We start from the raw sequence: 17,111 nt of genomic DNA on the forward strand, positions 1-17,111 counted from the left end.
CTACTCAGCAATTTAAAAAGTTCAGTGGCTCTCTACCACTGAATGAAGTCCAAATGTTTTGGCAATCAATGGCCCCCTTCATCTGTCCCTAGCCCTTTTTTTCTGACCTTTCTCCCACTATTCTAATATAGGAATTGCTCCATCTGTACTGCCATTTCTCTCCAGTTCTTTTCTCTCCTCAAAAGGGCATAAATCAGTAGATGGCCAACCCAGGGATGAAAAATCTGAAGTTTTGGGGTACCAACGTGAAATTTTTTTCTATTGTTTTGTTTTTTCATCACCACTTTCAAACACAGTCTATCAGATATTTTCCTTCACCCTTAATAACATCTTGGGCAGACCTCAACTCTCTCCAGAACTTTCCCTTCCTGCAGGGATTCCCATTTTTTTCTGTGTGGTGGGGATTTTTTTTATTTGTGTGTCGGTTTTTGTTTGTTTGTTTGTTGGAATGGGAAGGGGAGGAAAGACCCAGCACCCAGCATTTTCTGCCAACTGATAATTCCCACATTTCTCTTAGAATTCTCTCTTCCCATGTCAGTCATCTTATATAGGCCTGGAGGGTGTTGACAGGATGATGGTAACAAAATCACCTCTAAAAGGGGTGACTGGCCCCCCTTAGTGGGTTTCTTTAAAAATAGGACATTTTAGGGGTGCCTGGGTATCTCAGTTGGTTAGCCGTCTGCCTTGGGCTCAGGTCATGATCCCAGGGTCCTGGGATTGAGCCCCGCATCGGGCTCCCTGCTCAGCAGGTGAGTCTGCTTCTCCCTCTCCCTCAGCCCCTCCCTCACCACTAGTGTGCTCTCTCTCTCTGTCTCAAATAAATAAAATCTTTTTAAAAATAAAAATAGGATATTTTATGCCTAATGTTTTCAACTTGGGAGCTTCTAAGACAATAGAAATGTCTCATTTAATATGTATGTGGAGGGAATGTGTGGAAAGCAACTTCTAAGAATGTGGAAGGGCAACAAAGACAAGTTTAAAATGACAATGACTCTTGTACAGGAAAGTGAAAGGTCTGGAGTGACAAAGAATGAAGTTTTCTTTGTCTGTTTTATAGCTATTGAAGCCTACATAAGTAACATACTATTTCCCAGTGATTTGAGAGGAATGCTATTCAGTTCAAGTTATTTTTCCAAAAGATGCTTGAGGGCCTGATCTCAATTTCCATCCTTCTCTCCATTATTACAAGGAGGCTATACCATAATATTTCCCAAACTGTGTACTGGTCCCAAACACTAACAAACACTTTCCATAAGATGTCAATAGAAGCAGATACTATAGGGGTGTGTGTGATGGAGGATAGAGTTTTAGTTTAAAAAACGTTTAGAAACAGTTTCTCTTAACTCCAGAAAATCTCAGGGCTTTTCTTATGCTAATATGCTGTGAATACCCAAGAGGAATATATAGAATCCCTATGGACTGACCAATGTGTTTCATTCCCTCTTTCCCTTACAAGGATAACAGATTCGTATGTTGAAGAGCCAACTTCCAATGGTATGGTATTTGGAGATAGGGCCTTTGGGAAGTATTTTGGTTTAGACGAGGTCACAAGGATGGGGCCCTCATGATGGAATTAGTGCCCTTATAAAAAGAAACCCCAGTGAGTTCTTTCAAATCTCTGGGCCATGTGTTTACACAGAAAGAAGGCAGCCATCTGCAAGCCAGGAAGAGAGCTCTCACCAGCACCCAATCATGCTGGCACCCTAATCTGGGACCTCCTGCCTTCACCATTGGGAAAATAAGTTTCTGTTTTTTTAAGCCACCCCAGTCTATGGCCTTTTCTTATGGCAGCCTGAGCTAACTTATAAAAGGATGCAGGTACTTGACATATTTGAGTGTAGAGTTTTTTAAAGTCCTACCTATTACCATCTCAAGGAATGAGAGTACCATGAGACACTGGAAATCATTGTTCCATGGGTGATTTTTTTTTTCCTGAATTGAATGCTGAATGGGTGATGGGGAGGAAGAGAGTCTTGGCAGAAAATAAGTTCATTTGACATTCATTTTAAAACAGCTTTCTGCCAAGTAAATGTGGATTGTGCTTAATTCATAGATTTTGCTATAAACTGAGTTAAAGGAAATAAAGAGAGCTATATTTATTCAACCAGTTACTAATTTCTGAAATATAATTCTTTGTCGAATGTCAAAGCTGCTATGTTAATAGTGGAGGAAAAGGGCAGCTTGATTTGTGTTTCAGCATAGACAGCTTTGCACACAAATAAACACAAAATGCGCCTCTTATAGATCATTTGTTAATAATGAATTCATCTTAGATGCAAAAGGAAGTAAATGCTGTATAAGATTGATCTTAAGAAGATTTATTTCCAATTGTTTGGAAACAATCCAACAGCTAGAGTTTTTCCTATGATCTACTCTCTTCTAAACAACTGCTAGAAGCTCTTGGTTAATTTTTAGTGGCACTCTAAATCAAACTTAATTGTTATTCCATGAAGGAATTATTCTTTTAGAGTTAGAAATACATTTGCAGCATATTAGAGAAAATTACAAAGATTATTTATATCACAAAGGTGCTTCCTTTGGAACAACTACCATTTCATTCTTTCTTTTGACTTTTATAATAATATTAACCATCCTGTGGCATTTTAGTATAACATCTTCTGATATACATTTTTAGGAGGACTGTCTAGGATTTTCAGACAACTAAAAATATAACTTTATAAATATAAACCTGGTTATCAGTTTTTACAGAAGAATGCAGAAGAAAATGCTAGAATTAAGCAAATGCTGCCTTTTGCTTTAAATAGAGATGCCGTGCCGATGGGGTCTTATCCTATTGCTTAAAAAAGGTATTCTGCTCACTACCAGGTGCAAGTTTTGACTTTTGAGAAATGGTGTGAAAGAGTAATTAAAGGGAAATCATGAGCCCACAGGTTCAGAGATTGAAAAAGAAAGTACAGTAAAATGAAGCTGGAAAATAATAATTTTAATGAAAATAAATTGAATAAAAGAGTCCTGGGATTCTTTCGGCAGTGGATATTTATACAGTGAAATTAGTCCATCATTATTATTTATATTAATAGGTAAAGTGGTAGAAATATCACATTCTAGAAAAAACAACTGCTGATTTTATAAAATACCTGTTTTTTATTTTTTTATATCATTTTGGAAAATACAAACTTTTCTGTATGATCCAAGTAAAAAAATTCAAACTCTCTTTACATTTCATGGAAAATGCCATAAAAAATTTGAATCATTTCCTAACAAGTGTGAGAGTTTTGTTATAATGGATGTAGTAGTTAACACTTAAGATGTGTCACAATCTAGAATTGGTTTAAAGGAAAATGTTTATTGATTGGGGCAAACTTTTTGCTCTTAATAGTGCAACAAAGGCTTAAAACAGGAGAAAATACTTGCAGAAGATGTATTTGACAAGACTTGTATTCAGAACTCATACAACTCAATAAGAAGACAGAAATTCCTATTTAAAAATGGACAAAGATTTGACCAGACTCTTCACAAAAGAAGCTGCAGGGTGACAAACACATGACTATGTGCTCAATATCATTAACATCAAAGAAGGACAAATTAAAGCTACAAAGAGACACTGCTACATAGTTTTTAGAATATTAAAACCAAAGAGGTTGATCATACTCAGTATTGGTAAGGATATGACATGTTCATATACTGCTGTTGGAAATCAATTTGGTTAAACTTCTTTTTTTTTTTTTTTTAAAGATTTTATTTATTTATTTGAGAGAGAGAGAGCTCATGAGAGGGGGGAGGGTCAGAGGGAGAAGCAGACTCCCTGTTGAGCAGGGAGCCCGATATGGGACTCGATCCCGGGACTCCAGGATCATGACCTGAGCCGAAGGCAGTCGCTTAACCAACTGAGCCACCCAGGCTGTTGGAAATCAATTTGGCAGTTTCTCAAAAAGAGAAATTTCATACATCTTCCATACATCCCAGCCACTCCATTCCTAGATATCTACATAAAAGAGAAAGAACATAAATGTTCATATTAGAGTGATTCGTGGTAGTGCCACACTGGAAGCAACCCAAATGTCTGCCAACAGGTCAACAGATAAACAATTTGTAATATATGTATACAATGAAATACTTCTTAGCAATAAAGTGGAATGAACTATTAATAAACACACCAGCATGGAAGAATCTCAAGAGCATCATTGTGAGTGAAAGAAGTCAGAGAAAAAAAGAGTACAGAATCTGAGTCTATTTATATATAATTTTAGAAATTGCAAACTAATCTGTAAAGACACAAAGCAGATCAGGGATGAGGGTGGAGGAGAGATTAAGGCTCCAGGACAGTTTTGGAATTGATGGAAATGTTTGTTATTTTCATTGTGATAACGACTTCACAAGTGTATACTATGTCAAAATTCATTAACCTGTACATTTTAAATGTGTGCTGTTTATTGGATATCAATTATACCTCAGTAAAGATGCCAAAATAATGATAAAAATAGAAGCAAAGTTACCTAAAAATAGACCACTTTCAAAAAATACAAGAGTCAGGATAACTTTAGTTTCTTTCACAGATTTTCCCCCAAAGAGAGCATTTGATCTAAGACATAAGAAATATCAGGACGCCTGGGTGGCTCAGTTGGTTAAGCGCCTGCCTTCAGCTCAGGTCATGATCTCAGGATCTTGGGATCATTCCACATCGGGCTCCTTGCTCAGCGGGGAGCCTGCTTTTCCCTCCACCTGCCACTCCCCCTGCTTGTGAGTGCATGCTCTCTCTGACAAATAAATAAATAAAATCTTTAAAAAAAAAAAAAAGAAGGGCGCCTGGGTGGCTCAGTTGGTTAAACGACTGCCTTCGGCTCAGGTCATGATCCTGGAGTCCTGGGATCGAGTCCCGCATCGGGCTCCCTGCTCAGCGGGGAGTCTGCTTCTCCCTCTGGCCCTCCCCCTTCTCATGCGCTCTCTATTTCATTCTCTCTCTCAAATAAACAAAAAAAAAAAAAATTAAAAAAAAAATAAATAAATAAAATAAAAAAGAAGAAGAAGAACTCAGTATTGTCACCACTGGAGAGCAAGAGATATTTACTACAAAGGATTTGTATTAAAAAAGAGTATATATTGACCATATACATATTTACAGCCTTGATAGGAATTTTTAGAAAGTAGTGATACTATATTTATGACACTTAAAAAGGTTGACGTGCTAATGCTTCATTTGAACTAACTTAGCATATGTGTTTGTAAACTATTAACTACTTAAACAGAAATCCAATCATTTTGCCTGTGCTCTAGTCCCATATGTCCAACTGTTCTGGTCCATTTCTGCTCAGATACTGCACAGCCACCTTAAACCCAATTTGCCATATCATATAGCTGGGTGATTCAGAGTGCAGCCTCTAACTCAGAGACCTGGTTCAAACCCTGGCTATAACCACTTATTCTGGGATCTTGGGCAACTTCTCTAAAATGAGAATACTACTAATAGTACCCAGGGTTGTATGAGGCTTAAATTAGATGAATAGAAAATGTCTGATACAGGTACTTTATAAATATTACCTATTATTATTTAAAAACAAAATTTGTTTTCTCCAAAAATTTAACCCTCTTCCCTATCACCATATTTCTTTTTTTAAATTATTTATTTGAGAGAGAGAGAGAGAGCATGAGTGGGAGGGACAGAGTGAGGGAGAAAGAATCTCAAGAAGTCTCTGCACCAAGCTCAGAGCCCAACATGGGGCTCAATCCCACGACCCTGAGATCGGGACCTGAACTGAAACCAAGAGTCGGATGCTTAAGCAACTGCACCACCCAGGCGCCCCACCATATTTCTTTTCATAGCTCCCACAAATGTTCCATTCTTTTAGACTGAAAATCTTGGGAAAATATTTGAATTTTACATTTCCTTCATTATCTATATTCACTTTAACACCAATTCTTCAAGAAAATATCACTTAGATCTTTCCTTTCTAATAAGCTCCCAGTACAAACTGGTCTCTCCAGGCCTTCCTCAGTTCATCACTGTCTTGTCATTCAGTAAACCCTAGCCACACTAGATATTAGCTGGGTGATTTAGGCAAGTTACTTGGCCTCAGTAAGCTTTGGTGTTCTCCACTACACACTGGGGGTGGTAATATCGACCTCATAGAGTTAATGTAAGGATTAAACTATATAATGTACTAAAAATCCTTTTTACTGTGCCTGATACAAGAGTAAATGCCTGTCAAAGGGGGTTACTTTTACCACTTTCTAAATCTCTGTTCAAATTTACAACTTAAGATCATTTTAGCTTTTTCAACTGCCATATCTCACTGTTGCTTCACCGATCTTGCAGTCCACAAAGCCTCCAAACACTTCCGTACCTGCACTGGGCTCTGGTTATTCCACACACCAGCCTCCTCTACTTGCATAGTATCCCTATTCTCAGCTGGCTCCACTTAGAATCAACTGGAATGCCTCTAAAAAAATACTGATGCTCAGGCCACTCTCAGACCCATTAAATCAAATTCTCCCCAGGTAATTCAAACATGCCACTGGCATTGAGAAGCACAACTTTGTTTTCCTGGTTAAGGTTTGGTTTTGTTGTTCACGTTTTGCTTTGTTTTGTTTGGGATCTGACTGTAGAATTTTGCTTCTGTTTCTGAAGATATTTTTGGGTCTTGATTTTACCATAAGACATGCTAACTACCTCTTGCTGCTTCTGAATTTCTGCAAATTTAGGCATTGTGTCAGCCAGATCCTTAACCAAATCATTTGTAAAGATTAGAGAATAAGACAGTAACATTCTCCTGGAGAATTTGCCATACCTCGGCATCAATTCATTAATCAGCACTCTGGGGAATATCATTAATCAAGTACTCCAATTATGAACCTGCATAACTGCACTGATAATACTTCTTGATCTGCAAACATCATTCCTTCTAAATCTTTTACTTCTAAGGATATTATAAGAGAGCCTGTCAAAGGACTCTCTAAAATCAAGATATATATTATGATCCTATCTAAAAATGATATGAGGTTTATCTGGCCTGATTTTTCTAGTAAACCTGTTCTCTCCCTGATCACAAATTTCCTTTCTCGGTTCTTAATGACTCAACAATTCATCCTAGGGTCTCACTGGAAGTCATAGCAAGCTCTCAATCTGACAGCTTGCAGCATCTTCTATTTTCTTTTTAATTTGAGGCTTTATTTTTCTAACTCTATATTTTAAGCACCTTTTGGTTCTCTCCAAATTCCTGAAGATTATCAATAGCCACTTAGTAATCATCTACAGCTTTTTGATAGATTGAGATGATAGTATCTTTTTAGTATCATGAGATATTGTTCACCCAGGCGTGGAGATGAACTAGACCTGATGGGTATTTCTTTGCTATTTTACTCTCTTGATCTCCCTTTCTTCTTATTACTATTTATTTTGTTCTTTCCAAGTGATGATAAATCTTCACAGGAAAAAAAAACAATAGAAACATACTTAAGGAGTTAGTGAAGACAGTTAAATAACTCAATTTAATTTTTTCTATTCAGTAGCATTGTGCCATTTACCCCAAGTGGTGGCCTTGGGAACATTCTTGTTTCCCTGACAACATCTTTTTTTTTTTTTTTTTTTGCTATTACTAATTTTCACAAGCCTCAGCATCTTGTGAACTTTTAGCCTCACTGACATCATTCCCATATATTCCCTACTACTTCTCCAAATTATTTCTCCTTCTTCCCCCCTCCTCCCTCTACCTCCACCTCTTCTTCCTTCTCCTCCTCCTCTCATTTTTATTGTTGTTGTTGCTGTTCTTCTTCCTGCCTTTCCATCATATTTCTTTTTCATTTTTTCAAGAATCCTTTAAATATGAACTTGCTGGAGATTGCTCCATGCATTCATATCCATCACTTTACATTTCTCCCTTTTCTTCCCCCATCAATGTAGATCAGAGGCAGAAAACTTTTTCTATAAAGAAGCGCAGAGTAAATATTTGAGGCTTTGTTTGCCTGCAATCTGTATTATAGCTGCTCAACTCTGACGTGGAAACACAGTAACAAGTGTGACAGGGATAAAACTCTGTTTATGGACATCTATCTACCTGTGGGTTCTACATATATTTCACATGTTATAAAATATTCTTCTTCTTTTGATTTATTTAAAACCACTTAAAAATGTAAAATCTATTTTTTAGCTGCTAAGCCTTAGAACAGGTAGTTGTGTAGAATTCACATGTAGGCTGGAGTTTGTCAGCTTCCGCCAGAGAGGGGTCAAAACATACAATATACACTACAACCAACAGGGAAAACATGATAATAAAAGTAATCACATAAATAAACCCAACTAGCTCTTAAACCCACATTTCCGTTGGGAACTGCTGTGGGTTGAGTTGTGTCCCCTCAGAAGATTCATTCAAGTACTCATTTCTGGTACTTATGAAATATGACGACTAGACTGAGCGGACAGGGTATTGTAGCATGCACTATGGCACCTTATACAAAATGGGGAATCACAAACATTTGGTAATTTGAATCAATAAATGCAAAACAGCTACTTTGAATATATGCATTCAAATCATATATATTCATGGGGTACCTGGGTGGCTCAGTCAGTTGAGCCTCTGGCTCTTGATCTCAGCTCAGGTCTCGATCCCAGGGTCGTGGGTTTGCGCCCTGCATTGGACTCTGTGCTGGGCATGGAGCCTACTTTAAGAAAATTATATATACTCCTACAATTTAATAAGTCCTTTCATTGGCACTTAAAATTCATATTGTTCTTTAATACATTTGTGTAGTCTTTTGAAGGAAAAGAATATGGAAAGAAATATAGGAAGAATATCAATGGACTACGATAATGTACTGTTCTAAAGAAAAATACTAGAAAACAAGAGAATACAATTTAAGTGGGAAAATACTTGAAAGAAAATAAATTCATTGCTTGAGGGGCACCTGGGCGGCTCAGTCAGTTAAGCGTCGGACTCTTAGTTTTGGCTCAGGTCATGATCTCATGGGTTGTGAGATGGAGCCCTGAATCAGGCGCCAGGCTCCACATTCCGTGGGGAGTCGGCTTGAGATTCTCTCCCTCTGCCCCTCCCCTCATTTAGATAAATAAATCTTAAAAAAAAAGAAAAGAAATTCATGGCTTGAGAAAATGGGCTCGTTCTGTGATGTACATTGAAAACTTTTGTTCTTCTTTGACTTTTCCTAATTCACAGTAGACAGTTAATGATGCACATGAAAAATATAGAAGAGTCCTACAGAGGAAATTCACTGCCACATAGTAGTATTTCCATTCCCTTCTCAAGAAACACCAAGGATTACTGGCAGCACTAGAAGCTAAGAGAATGGCATAGAACAGATCCTCCCCCAGAGCCTTAGAGAGAACATGGTACAACTGACAGCTTGATTTTGAACTTCTAGCCAGAACTATGGGAGAATAAATTATTGTTGTTTTGAGCCACCCAGTTAGTTTTACTTTGTTACAGCAGCCCTAGAAAACTAAAACAGAGGCAGATAAAAATTCACGTTGCAAATGATGGTCTCTCAGCCTCAAGGTTTATAAAGGTCTCTTCTGGATATCTGTTTATCTCCTGAGGGATTCTCTCTCTTCTATCCTCTCCTGCTTCCCAAGATGGCAATGGGGAATTGCCATACTGGCCATACAAGAAACATTTATATGTCATGGCTGCATTGGGGAATGAGGGGCTGGTCTTCTATGACCTATGGTTGATGTCAATCGAGATTTCTCAACCCAACTAAGGTTTCTTAAGGGTCTCTGGATCCTGGTGTCCCAATATCACTGCATTCAGTATGGTGCAGCTTGGTCTTCTCGTTTCTGGGTGTCTTTTCTCGCATTGACTGAGGTATAGTTGGTCCTACCTGGTGTTTTGGAGCATATACCTGCACCGATTGTTGATGAACATGACCTTTCCCCTAACTCTTATTCCTAAGTGCCTATTCCCTATGGCCTGCCCCCACTGAGGCCTGTTTTGTTATCATGGTCTCTTCTCTATTTACACTATCCCCTTGTAGGCTCAGGACCTCTCAGTTACTTTCTCTGTACTAAGCTGGACTGTGCTAGCCCCTGGGAGGGTGCCTTCAGGCCCACAGAGCTAGGCCCCTCCCTCAGCCTTCTACTTGACCTCTAGCCTGATGTGTGTGTTGCTACATTAACCATGGTTTTCCCTTGGAGGCATTAGAAGTGTTTTCAGCCTGCACCTGAGGAAGTCAGTTACAGACTTCAGACCTGGAATTTTCCTAAACATATCTGGGTGTTTCTATAGATGTCTTTTCCTCTGAAATTCACCTCTAGGCTGGGGATGGAGAAAGCCACCCCTCTCCTGGTTCCACCCCTCAGCAGAAGGCAGACCATTTCCTTCACAGGGTGGCAGGAACTTTTCCGCATTACATTCTCATTGTTTCTTCTGTATATTCAAGTTTCAGTCAATCCTTTAAGCTTTGGTTCTGGAATAAAATCTAAGCTTTGACGATGGTGAGAAAATCCTTTTTTCTCTCTCGAAAGTCATATTTCAAGACCATTGTCTCCCTATAAATATTTTAAAAGTCAGATTTGGAACTCATGGCTGATCAATGACTTTTTCTTTTAAAACTCTACTTGTCTCCTTTTCCCAGAGACAGTGTGCCCATGGGCAGGCCAACTCTACCTGGCAGAAGGACTATGGACGGTAAAGATAAATTGTTGAAAAAGGAAAATATCCCAGGTGGTATTTCAAAACAGTTCTACATCAGAGTCATTTATGACTTTATTGTCAGAACTGCATTTTTTTGAGAGCTTCCCTAACCTGTTGAGCTTTGTGTTTTTTAAAGCTAAACAATTGTTTTGTTTTGTTTTTGCTTCTCTTAGACAACCTTGAATTGACTTTACCTGATGAATACAGCTATTTGGGGCTCTGATGAGTTAGCTTTACTCTTTCAGCTTTAGAAGTTTCTCTATAAGACTTTTAGAACAAGTTCTCAAGAGCTACCCTGGGGGCACTCAGAAACCCTTCAGAGGCATTCTCAAAAAAGCCCTTTTCTATCCAAGCTGAAATCCCAAGACCAGACTCATCTTCCGTGACATACTTTCTCCTATCTCTGGAGGGAATTTCTGTCTTCCCGGGCATCTGCTCGCATCCTGCAATCCCCTCCACCGGCATTCCCAAAGGTTGCAACAAAGGAATCTTCATTGTTTCTCCTGGGAAGCTTCAGTCAAAGAGGATTTCGGATGGCTTATTCTGACACCCCAGAATTCTTGAGAAGAGTATGCAAACACTACTGTGTGGTGGTGAATTTCCCTGTAGAATTCTTCCATATTTTCATGTGCATATTAACCATCTACTGTGAATTGGGAAATGTCAAAGAAGAACAAATTTTTTTTAAAAGATTTTATTTATTTATTTGACAGAGAGGGAGACAGAGAGAGCACAAGCAGGGGGAGGAACAGAGGGAGAGGGAGAAGCAGGCTCCCTGCTGAGCAGGGAGCCTGACGTGGGTCTTGATCCCAGGACCCCCTGATCATGACCTGAGTCGAAGGCAGACACTTAACCAACTGAGCCACCCAGGCGCCCCAGAAGAACAAAAATTTTTGATGTACATCACAAAATGAGCCCATTCGTTCAAGCAATGAATTACTTTTCAGTATTTTCCCCCTTAAATTGTAATCTCTTGTTTTCTAGTATTTTTCTTTAGAACTGGACATTATGGTAGTCCACTGATTTTCTTCCCATATTCCTTTCCATATTCTTTTCCTTCAGAAGATAACAAAAATATGCTTAAAGAACAATATGAATTTTAAGTGCCAATGAAAGGACTTATTAAATTATATGTATATGATTTGAATGCATATATTCAGGGTAGCTGTTTTGCATTCATTGCTTCAAATTACCAAACATTCGTGATTCCCCATTTTGTATAACGTTCTGTGTTACATGCTGCAGGACCATACCAGCCCTTTGAGAATCCCAATCTGGTTATTATAATTCATAAGATATGGTATGGCAGAGGGGCATGGATTTGGAAGTCAGATAGACTTGAGCTCCTCTTAGAACTGCCATTTACAAACTGATCTTGGGCAAAATAGCTGTTATTATTATTCAGGCTGCTGATGAAAAGTACCATAATGTTTAATGTGTGAACTGAAGGGAAGTGACTAGTTCTGAGTATAGTAAGGATGGATTTCAAAATACTTGATAAAGAAATGGAATTAGAGGAGAACTTTGAAACATGGGTAGGATTGCAGAGGGTACAATGGGGGCAGGGCCAGAAGAAAAAGAATATTCCTTGGTTTATAAATAAAACACCCCAAGTTTAAAAATAGTTATGTCTTATTATTTGACCCAAACATTAAATTAATATAAATGTTGTTTTATGACTATATGTAAATGTGCCATTTTATTGTTTGTATTTTATGAGATATCCAAGTGAATATGCTGTGAAAATGCTACGATCTGATAAAACCCAAAGTACATACATTTTTTTGACTATTATATATAATTAGTCAAAAGTGATCTTTAAAGTAAATAAATAAGGAATTCTATACATTAGTCCTACTTTTATCCAGTAGGTTCTTTCTACTAACCTTGTATTAAAATCCAGGGACACCTGGGTGGCTCAGTCGGTTAAGTCTCTGCCTTCAGCTCAGGTCATGATCCCAGGGTCCTGGGCTGGAGCCCCGTATGATCGGGCTCCTGGCTCAGCGGGGAGCCTGCTTTTCCCTCTCTCCCTCTGCCCCTCCCCGATGCTCGTGTCCTCTCTCTCTCAAATAAGTAAATAAAATATTTTAAATAAATAAATAAATAATCTTGTACCACTCCAAATCTATTTTCCTGGCTTCTCTCAAACTGGGCTTAACTCTATTTTAAGAAGAATGCTTCACAATATGACAAATAGCTGAGATACTAGGGAAATTCCTTTTCACTGTTGCACACAATCTCTCTAGAAATGTTGTTCCTAATTAAGTGTGGTCTTTTTTTTTTTCAAATGTTCCTTAATCTTGTTCCTAAAAATTAAATACATTAAGATAATTGCTAATCAGGGGACTTGTAGATTCAAAAGGAAGGATGGGCCAGACTGTACTTGTCTAGTCCAGACCAGCCGTGTGCTAAGTGGGAGGAGGAGGGAGGGCATGTACACTTCAGGGATTGCTCAAAACCACCCACTGAGCTACAGCTGGAAAATATGAGAACTTGTGTTTACATACATATTTTAAAAATTCTACTTGTATAAGTTTTATCATATGCATACTTTGTTAACATAAGAATATATATGTATACAATTTGTAAATAAAAACATTTACCTATGTTGGGGGAATCTGCTCAGTTATTTTTAAGTATTAGGGATATACAACGGAAAAACTGAAGCACTGCACAAGAATTAGTGCCCTTTGAATCTTTTGCTCTGGGGACTATGCCAGGGTTCGTCACACAGCAGAAATAACCCAAGCCTACAGTGTCATTTAGTGTATCTTCTGTTAGAGACTAGATGAGCTAGATGTGGACTTTCATACTTGTTTCACCGTTGTTAGTGGGTTTTTTCCTTAAACAACAACAGCAAAAAAAGCAAAAGTGCTCCATATCCCTTGGCCCTAGTTTTAGTAAATATCATTGTACTGTTTTGATTGATCAGCTTGAGATTGGCAATAGCAAATAATTAATAGTAACTTCATAATTACTGCAGTTCTATCATTTATTGAATAATTTTAGACGTCACAGAAAACATAATGGATAATGGTGACTGGCTTCTTTTACCTGTCTTGGCTCCAGAAGAGGAGGACTTTAATCTCAAACACAGAAATTATTTGTTAACTTTTCTTATGGGAAGCCCACCCCCCCATCCCCTTACTTCCCTACCAAAAAAAAAAAAAAAAGGCTGTCAATGAGAGATACTCTCAGTTAGGGGAATGAAGGATGCTCTAATCAATCTTTCGTTCCTTGAATAAATTTTTGATTAATATAAAAAGTGATTTTTAACCAACACTCATATTAAAAATGACTTCAGAATGTTATAGTATACTTCATTACAGCAAAACTGACTAAATCTGTCTTTTTTTTCTGATAAAGCATTTTGTAAGGACCAAGGATTGCCATTCCTTATACCAACTTTCAACCTCTAGAAATATAGCATTAGGATAATAAATGTGTATATGGATGTCAAAAACCATTAGACATTTAGGGACTGTTTTCCCAAAATACTTATGTTGATATCCTGTTCTTACCATCTACCCTTTTCTCTGAAAATGTCACTGTCAGACTATTTTTTGGTTAAATTGAGGACTCTGGTCCATTGCGGGGTGGGGCGGGGCAGGGGGGGGAGGTGGCAGAGAGGGGTGGTCCTATGAAGTCTAGTCTTACTTTGCGTAATCCTTTGAGTGACCAGTGCTTTAAAAAATAAATCTTGAGGGAATCAATCATTTAGCTGAATGAAACATTTGACACTCTTTTTGATTCTGTTTTCTTTTTTTTTTTTAAGATTTTATTTTTAAGTAATTTCTACACCCAATGTGGGGCTCAAACTCACAACCCCTAGATCAAGACTCACAGTCTCCACGGACTGAGTCAGCCAGATGCCCCTATGGTCCTGTGTTCTGACTTTTTCTGTGAAAATTTAGCACTGAGGACTTTGAGACTATTTTACATATTCTTTTCACCAGAAAGGGTAGGAATTCTCTGGGATAAAAAAATAGAGAAAGTTCTTATAACCACAAACATTTGGAAATCCTAGGTATAAAGGAAGCTAATTTTCTTCTTGGTTTTCATTTTCTACCAACACACACTATCAAGTTTGTTTTACATAATGCACCCCCTGCCTGAGTACACATAATCTGAGATGAGAGGGTTTATCATCCACTCTATAAGAGAGAAGACACACCATATTTATTTATGTTGGGCCCTCAGTAGTGGTGAGCCATGACACATGCTTCCATCTTTTCAGAAAGAGGCATTTGTGCCTTAAAAGGTGAACTCAAAGAATGTAATTTCCATCCTGGTTATGGTATTGTTTGAGGTTGTCTAATACTAGTCTCTCCTAAAATCATTTCTAGAAGAGTAAGCCAAACTTCAGCGTGAAAAACATCACCTAATAGTACTTTTTTTCCAAGGGTGGGCACTAGTACCACAGATTGTTAGAATACAAGGTGCTTAATAAAATTTTTGAGTGATAATATAAAATATTGCACTTATTCGTTCCAGTTTATAAATAATAGCTATTGTGTACAAGATGGCCTTTGAACAACTACATAATTATATATGAGCATTGTATGGTTTTTTAGCTATAAATATCATCTTACCTTTAAGTTACTTGAAGTTCCTCAATATGTATTTATTTAGTTATTTACTTACTTATTTATTTATTTTGTAGCAAGAACATCTGAAGGCATAGAAGTAAAATGCTGTCAAATTGTAGCCGATGGCAGTGGTAAGGCTCTGGAGCTGGACAGAAATTCATGAGTTAGAAAACAGAATCTGGAGCTTAATCAGCCTTATTTTATTTATTTATTTATTTATTTATTTATTTATTTATTTATTTTAAGATTTTATTTATTTGACAGAGAGAGACACAGCGAGAGAGGGAACACAAACAGGGGGAGTGGGAGAGGGAGAAGCAGGCTTCCTGCCGAGCAGGGAGCCCGATGCGGGGCTCGATCCCAGGACCCTGGGATCATGACCTGAGCCGAAGGCAGGCCCTTAACGACTGAGCCACCCAGGCGCCCCAATCAGCCTTATTTTATATGAGAATAACAAGCTCTAGTCCAGGGTGTGTTGTGAAGACCAAATGGAAACATGCAAGTTTAAGGCTTCACCCAGTTTCTGGCACATCACATGGGCAAGTCCTCTCCTATTAATAGGGCTATTAATTGTGGTGCTGTGCTAATTTGTAGGAGGTCTTAAAACAACTGTACATTCCTCCCAGAGAGTGAGAGAAAGATTGTGAGAAATTAGCAATAGTGTTTGTGTCTTGGAACACGGCAGTTCATCTCCCTTCAAATGTTTACTGTCTTCATCAGCAGTATCCAGCCTATCATTCAGAAATGGAGCAAACTATTCTCAGAAGTTAAAACGCTTTATTAATGTCATTCCCATAGAAACTTCTGCAGGAAAGAAGTCATGCTGATCAAGGGTAATTGATTATGTTAGAATCAGATACAAAATTCAGCTCTCACTGCTTTTTAATCTATGCCTGCCCCTTTACACCCATTTGGGATTCAGCCAGGCCATTACTTGACCTGGCAGGACTAAAGAAATTAGGAAGATACCTAGCCTATTATGTTCACAAACAGAAAATCTTTATTCCTCTTTATCTCTACCAAATCATTTCACAAATCTTCTTCATAACACGCACACATGCTTTCGCACTTGTAAAAATTTGGGCCAGTAGACAAGCAGTTCTTACCACAAATGTAATAGTGAGTACAGTTTTGTCTTTATTTTCAGCAATCACAATAAAAGAAAATTGAAATGTATCAAATGGATAGCTTAGGGAGTGATTTATATCAGAATTTCTTTATCATTAGCTCCTTGAAGAAAACAAAAGGCTGGTAGAGAAGCATGAAGCAAAAATGTTAGGGGCTCTTGAGCAATGAAGCAATGAAAAAATAATCAATTTACCAAACTTTTATTTATATATAGACTGCTAGGGAAGATTTACCTCTGGATACTCTTGGCTCTATTTGTTTATTTGTTTTAATAATATTAGCTTTTAAAATATACCCCAAATAATTCAATATATAAATAAGATCATTACGCCAAAAAGAGAAATACAATTCTGAGTTGAGATACCTTTATAATCTCTTTCTTTTTTTTTTTTTTTTAAAGATTTTATTTATTTATTTGACAGACAGAGAGAAACAGCGAGAGAGGGAACACAAGCAGGGGGAGTGGAAGAGGGAGAAGCAGGCTTCCCGCTGAGCAGGGAGCCTGATGCGGGGCTCGATCCCAGGACCCTGGGATCATGACCTGAGCCAAAGGCAGATGCTTAACAACTGAGCCACCCAGGTGCCCCTATAATCTCTTTCATGTATGAAAAGAAACTAACCCCTATCCTATTAGGGACAAAGATAAGCATAAATCACTAAAATAAATAGAGTTGTTGTTAATAAGGAAAAATATTTAAAAGACATGATGAGGTTTCTGCTTCTTCAATAGGCTTTTCAATAGACATCTGTAACTGAAGGTCAGTAAGCTAAGTGGTTCTAGAGTCGTGGTAAT

This window comes from Phoca vitulina, unplaced genomic scaffold (assembly GCF_004348235.1).
Source record: "Phoca vitulina isolate PV1807 unplaced genomic scaffold, GSC_HSeal_1.0 scaffold23, whole genome shotgun sequence".
In the NCBI taxonomy this organism is placed as follows: Eukaryota; Metazoa; Chordata; class Mammalia; order Carnivora; family Phocidae; genus Phoca; species Phoca vitulina.